Below are 7,553 nucleotides of genomic sequence, written 5' to 3' on the forward strand. Positions count from 1 at the left end.
GAGTTGAGTTTTTACCAAAAAGTTATATTTTGGTTTCATCTGACCATATGACATTCTCCCAATCTTCTTCTGGATCATCCAAATGCTCTCTAGCGAACTTCAGACGGGCCTGGACATGTACTGGCTTAAGCAGGGGGACACATCTGGCACTGCAGGATTTGAGTCCCTGGCGACGTAGTGTGTTACTGATGGTAGGCTTTGTTACTTTGGTCCCAGTTCTCTGCAGGTCATTCACTAGGTCCCCCCGTGTGGTTCTGGGATTTTTGCTCACTGTTCTTGTGATCATTTTGACCCCACGGGGTGAGATCTTGCGTGGAGCCCCAGATTCAAGGGAGATTATCAGTGGTTTTTTATGTCTTCCATTTCCTAATAATTGCTCCCACAGTTGATTTCTTCAAACCAAGCTGCTTACCTATTGCAGATTAAGTCTTCCCAGCCTGGTGCAGGTCTACAATTTTGTTTCTGGTGTCCTTGACAGCTCTTTGGTCTTGGCCATAGTGGAGTTTGGAGTGTGACTGTTTGAGGTTGTGGACAGGTGTCTTTTATACTGATAACAAGTTCAAACAGGTGCCATTAATGCAGGTAACGAGTGGAGGACAGAGGAGCCTCTTAAAGAAGTTACAGGTCTGTGAGAGCCATAAATCTTGCTTGTTTGTAGGTGACCAAATACTTATTGTCCACCATAATCTGAAAATAATTCAATTAATCCTACAATGTGATTTTCTGGATTTTTTTTCTAATTTTGTCTGTCATAGTTGAAGTGTACCTACCTATGATGAAAATTACAGGCCTCTCTCATCTTTTTAAGTGGGAGAACTAAATACTCTTTTGCCCCACTGTATATGGGACTTTGGTGACAAAACGGATGGCACTGTGATAGACTGCATCCAATTTGTGGAGTAGGGTATTGGAGGCTATTTTGTAAATGCATCGCCGAAGTCGAGGATTGGTAGGATGGTCAGTTTTACAAGGGTATGTTTGGCAGCATGAGTGAAGGATGCTTTGTTGCGAGATAGGAAGCCAATTCTAGATTTAACTTTGGATTGGAGATGTTTGATGTGGGTCTGGAAGGAGAGTTTACAGTCTAACCAGACACCTAGGTATTTGTAGTTGTCCACGTATTCTAAGTCAGAGCCGTCCAGAGTAGTGATGTTGGACAGGCGGGCAGGTGCAGGCAGCGGTCGGTTGAAGAGCATGCATTTAGTTTTACTTGTATTTAAGAGCAATTGGAGGCCACGGAAGGAGAGTTGTATGGCATTGAAGCTTGCTTGGAGGGTTGTTAACAGGGCCAAAAGTATACAGAATGGTGTCATCAGCGTAGAGGTGGATCAGAGACTCACCAGCAGCAAGAGCGACATCATTGATATATACAGAGAAGAGAGTCGGTCCAAGAATTGAACCCTGTGGCACCCCCATAGAGTCTGCCAGAGGTCCGGACAGCAGACCCTCTGATTTGACACACTGAACTCTATCAGAGAAGTAGTTGGTGAACCAGGCGAGGCAATCATTTGAGAAACCAAGGCTGTAGAGTCTGCCGATGAGGATGTGGTGATTGACAGAGTCGAAAGCATTGGCCAGATCATTGAATACGGCTGCACAGTAATGTTTCTTATCGATGGCAGTTAAGATATCGTTTAGGACCTGGAGCATGGCTGAGGTGCACCCATGACCAGCTCTGAAACCAGATTGCATAGCAGAGAGGGTATGGTGAGATTTTAAATGGTCGGTAATCTGTTTGTTGACTTGGCTTTCAAGATCTTAGAAAGGCAGTGTAGGATAGATATGTCTGTAGCAGTTTGGGTCAAGAGTGTCCCCCCCTTTGAAGAGGGGAATGACCGCAGCTGCTTTCCAATCTTTGGGAATCTCAGACGACACGAAAGAGGTTGAACAGGCTAGTAATAGGGGTGGCAACAATTTCGGCAGATCATTTTAGAAAGGGTCCAGATTGTCTAGCCCGGCTGATTTTGTAGGTCCAGATTTTACAGCTCTTTCAGAAAATCAGCTGACTGGATTTGGGAGAAGGAGAAATACACTGGAGGTCTGGAGTACAGCTCATACACTGGAGATCTGGAGTACTGCTCATACACTGGAGGTCTGAACTACTGCTGGTTTTCTGTTCTACCTAATCATTAATGGCACCTACCTGCTATCCCAGGTCTAAATCAATACCTGATTAGAGGGGAACGATGAAAAATAAAGCAGTGGAACTGGCTTCCAGTCCAGATATGAATATGAGGGCTATACAGTATCAGTTCTAGGTACATGCAGCCACCAAAAAAAACATTATAGACTAAGATCCCTAAGGGTTTAGATTAAACCACTGAGGTTCTCCCATTCTCAGTCAGCACCGTCTTCACTACCAGTGTAGGTCATGTGACAATGTGAAAGCAGCACCTGCTCCCCTAGTGTAGGGCATGTGACAATGTCAAGATGGCACTGCCATCTAGTGGACATAACATGTAAATCAGGGATCTCCAACTGCAGGCATGGAGTCTGGTGCAACTTCCAGGACTAACCCTAGCTCTGTTCGATGGGTGTAATTTAATGATCCTATCTGGTGCCCCAGGTCTAGATAAATACTGAAAATAATTTGTGAACCTGGCTTTGAGTGAAATGTGCCTGCCGTATGAAGTCCCACCCAGTTGACCAGCGTTATCTATGCCAAAACAGGCGTCGGGTCTAGCGGGTTCTTTGGTAAACTCACCTGCTTCAGTCTGGGATTTAATTACTGTCATCAGGTGTTTTAGCACTGGTGTAGAACACACACCTGCAAAGCTTTTCATGACAAGACCCCCGAGATAAAATGAGCTGTCCTCTCATGTTCACGTCATCACTGATGTGATTAGAACAGCTACTTCCGTTCATTAGCATGTACTCCTGTCAAAGACAGTGGACTTTCAGTGTACATTATAGAAGTGGCTTCTTCACCTTGCCTTCATCTATACTGAGATTAAAGGATGTCAGCACATCCCAAAGATCTGAGAGATGAAGCCATAAACGTGAGGTTCACCAAGAGAATTTAACAATGAAAAAAACATTTGATTTAACCTGCAGTGGGTTCCAGCCAATGACAAATACATTAAGTGTGTTTACAAATCACATCATTCCCTGAAATGATCAGTAAATTAAAAGTGACAAACGCATTCTGAACATATGACAAGACTTAATGTTGCAAATAGACTACACAGAGTGTCACATTACAGTGAACGTTTATTCAAATGGCCCAGTAGCAGATGTTACATACAAGACTAATAGTATCAAATACAACACAAGGCAGAATGTCACAACCCTAACACTGAGCCTACCCAGAAACCACCCCTTCACACCCCCCCCAGGACACCATGTAGAACTGAAACAATATGGCTTTATCTCTACCGGTTAGGATAGGTGGAAGTCACTGATACTCATCTGATCATTTTAGAGCCACACAAATGCTTAGGGGACAGGGGCAAGGTGTTGGCTTCTGGACAGGAGAGCCATCTGAAATAACAGACTCCCTGAAAGGAGTAACACCGAGGTTAAGAGTCAAGGCTTTAGAAACATTTGCGGTGGACGATAGACGGGCGGATTCCTCGTATTCCTGCTTGGAAATCCACATCTGTTGGAAGGTGGAGAGAGAGGCCAGGATGGAACCGCCAATCCACACAGAGTATTTACGCTCGGGAGGGGCGATGATCTTGCGACAAGAGATATGAACGTATTCATTAGTAAAACAGGGAGATCTAAAGTTGTTTTAGTGCAGAATACATTCATAAATTAGATATCAATGAAAGTATTTGGGAAGCCAAAAATATCACGAGAAAAAAAATCAAATGGGCTAGTCGAGAGATGCCACACTGAATGCCCACCTTAATCTTCATAGTAGGAGGTGCCAAGCCACTGATCTCCTTCTGCATTCTATCAGCGATGCCAGGGAACATAGTGGTTCCACCTGAGAGAACAGTGTTGGCATACAGGTCTTTCCTGATGTCCACATCACACTTCATGATAGAGTTGTAGGTGGTCTCGTGCACTCCAGTGCTTTCCATCCCTACAAAAGCAAGCATGTACATGTCAATGGCAGCCCTAGGAACAGAAATTAACAGGCCTACAAGTATGGCTCTTTTAATGAGGTCAGTGAACACGCAACTGACAAGAACCTCAGAGCTCCAGAGGATTGTATAGTGGTGAATGACTGTCACTAAGCTGAGTAACATTGTACATGTATTAAAGAGCGACTCCAGTGGCCAAATGGAACAGTCGTCCGCTGATTTATAAAAAAATACATTTTAAAAAAGCCAGAAAGTTGGGTGTTTAGTGCTTATGAATAGTCATATCAATACATAACTGAGGGTGCATCTTCAGGACTAGAATTACTATAGTCGCCAGCCATAAACAAATGACATTTTTTAGCTGAAGTTCCTCTTTAAAGACACAGAAAAACATCTCACCAATGAAGGACGGCTGGAACATGGTCTCAGGGCACCGGAAGCGCTCGTTGCCGATAGTGATGACCTGTCCATCAGGCAGCTCGTAGCTCTTCTCCAGAGAAGAACTGGAGGCAGAGGTATTCATCTCCTGCTCAAAGTCCAGCGCCACGTAGGCCAGCTTCTCCTTGATGTCGCGCACAATCTCCCTCTCGGCCGTGGTGGTGAAGCTGTAGCCACGCTCAGTCAGGATCTTCATCAGGTAGTCCGTGAGGTCGCGTCCGGCCAGGTCCAGACGCAGGATGGCGTGGGGAAGAGCGTAGCCCTCGTAGATGGGCACCGTGTGGCTAACGCCATCCCCAGAATCCATCACGATTCCTGTGGTGCGACCAGATGCGTACAAAGAAAGCACGGCCTGGATACCTACATACATGGCTGGGCTGTTGAAGGTCTCAAACATGATCTGGTGGAAGAATAGAAGGTGGGAATTAGGACTGTGAGAGACCCTTTATAAAAAGGGTGTTTTAAACACCTACAAATACTGCTAAGAATGGGAGGCCCACCACTACCCTCAGGCAAGGTGAACAGAGTAACCCTGATGTGAAACTGCTCTACATTCTGCTAGTGGATGAGGAGTCCATGTAAATAAAATGGCTGGGTTTATTTGTAAAAAAACACCAATGCCCCCACTTACCTGGGTCATCTTCTCCCTGTTGGCTTTGGGGTTGAGTGGGGCCTCTGTGAGCAGGACGGGATGCTCTTCGGGGGCCACACGCAGCTCATTGTAGAAGGTGTGATGCCAGATCTTCTCCATGTCGTCCCAGTTGGTAACAATGCCGTGCTCGATGGGGTACTTCAGAGTCAGGATGCCCCTCTTGCTCTGGGCCTCATCTCCCACGTAGCTGTCCTTCTGTCCCATGCCCACCATCACACCCTGGGGAAAGAGACATTACATTACACTTTGTCCCTGCACTACGCATAAACTCAAGTGACTACAGAAGTTGTTTTCATCAAATGTTGGCTTGAGTTGCCTGTATGTTTCACATACACAGCGCAATCAATGTCTTATCTCATGAAATCACAATCTTTAGTTTAAGGCTACCAATACATTATGCTTTTGTTAGTGGGTTTGGGGAGGGGTGTCCCTTTCTTTTTAAACGAGGCCATTTCTGGCCAATATTTGTCCATTTAGTGGACCTCTTGGCTCAAGAGCACCCCCAGAGGGAAGAGTTCTGTATAGCCTCTTCAAACTATCCCAAAGTCAGATATAGAGAACATTACCAAAAGTAAGAGAACACACGCTCAAACATCTAAATTCCAAAATCATGAGTATTAATATTGAGTTGGTCCCCTCCTTTGCTGCTATAATAGCCTCCACTCATCTGAGAAGGCTTTCCACTAGATGTTTGAACAATGCTGTGGGGAATTGCTTCTATTCAGCCACAAGAGCATTAGTGAAGTCAGGCACTGATGTTGAGCAAATAGGCCTGACTCGCAGTCGGTGTTCCACTTCATCACAAAAGTGTTCAATGGGGTTGAGGTCTGGGCTCTGTGCAGGCCAGTCAAGTTCTTCCATTCGATCCACAGACCATTTCTGTATGGACCTCACTTTGTGCACAGGAGTATTGTCATGCTGAAACAGGAAATGGTCTTCACCCAAACTGTTGCCACAAAGACAAGAGCACAGAATCATCCAGAATGTCATTGTATGCTGTAGTGTTAAGATGTCCCATTAATGGAATTAAGTGGCCTAGCCTGAAACATGAAAAACAGCCCCAGACCATTATTCCTCCACCAAATTTTAGTTGACACTACACAGTCGGGCAGGTAGCGTTCTCCTGGCATCCGCCAAACCCAGATTCATCTGTCGGACTGCAAGATGGTGAGGTGTGAGTCAGCACTCAAGAGAACGCGTTTCCACTGCTCCAGAGTCCAATGGCAGTGAGCTTTACACCACTCCAGCCAACGTGCATAGTGATCATAGGCTTGTGTGCAGCTGCTTGGTCACGGAAACTCATTTCATTAAGCTCCGGACGAACAGTTCTTGTGCTAACGTTGCTTCCAGGGGCAGTTTGAAACTCGGTAGGGAGTGTTGCAACCAAGGTCAGACAATTTTTACATGCTTCAGCAGTCCCATTCTGTGAGCTTGTGTGGCCTACCATTTCACAGCTGAGCCATTGTTGCTCCTAGATGTTTCCACTTCAATAACAGCACTTAGTTGACCAGGGCAGAAATTTTACAAACTGACTTGGAAAGGTGGCATTCTAGGACAGTGCCACATTCAAAGTCAGAGCTTTTCAGTAAGGCCCTTCTACTGAAAACATGTGGATGAAACAGCCAAATCCACTAATTTGAAGGAGTGTCCACATATAGTTTGTGTAAAAAGTATAGCCTATATTAAGTGAATCCGATATCCAAGAGCCCATTATGGTTCCAACCTGATGTCTGGGTCTTCCAACAATGGAGGGGAAGACAGCACGGGGAGCATCATCCCCTGCAAAACCAGCCTTGCACATGCCTGAACCATTGTCAACCACCAGTGCGGCAATTTCGTCTTCAGCCATTCTGTAAAAAAACAAACTATGATTAATGAATCAAGGCCTAAAAAGCAAGAACAAAACCATACCATTTTCTGGGTCAGGGTATATAGTCAATACAGACCACCAATTACAATATAAATGAGACAAATTAGAGGTCCTCATCAGTAAGTGTAGACAGTCAGCTGTAATTCATAACAATTAGTTAAAATGTTTAACCAGTGACTTAATAAAGATAACTAGTCTACTAGCAGACATTGTAAAAACAGTGGAATTGAACCAAATACAATCATTTGGAACAAAGCAAAGAATTCCAATCAGTCATTTATTCTTTCTCAATATATGGCTCCGATCCCAACAGCTCAAACACGTATTCACAGACAAATCCAAGCAAAGCTGTATTTCAAATCAAGTGATTTTAACCATAGCTAGAACACATTTAGCGATACAACTCCACATTTCAGATTGGCTTTCTCAAACGTCGGGATAGTGGCGTTTGATTACCTGTCAGTTAGGATGCTTTCTCTTCAAGAATCCGGGAATGATGTCTTCAATGAAGTGTAGCATCCACATTTCAGCAGGAGACTATATACCTCATTTTCGCCCCAAC

The 7,553-nt window shown here is 44.7% G+C and overlaps 1 pseudogene; it reads right to left on the bottom strand.

The window, feature by feature from the left end:
• Window positions 1–3,435: 3,435 nt before the first annotated feature.
• Window positions 3,436–7,553, bottom strand: LOC115123682 (actin, non-muscle 6.2-like; annotated as a pseudogene).

Source organism: Oncorhynchus nerka, linkage group LG26 (assembly GCF_034236695.1).
Source record: "Oncorhynchus nerka isolate Pitt River linkage group LG26, Oner_Uvic_2.0, whole genome shotgun sequence".
NCBI classification, from domain to species: Eukaryota; Metazoa; Chordata; class Actinopteri; order Salmoniformes; family Salmonidae; genus Oncorhynchus; species Oncorhynchus nerka.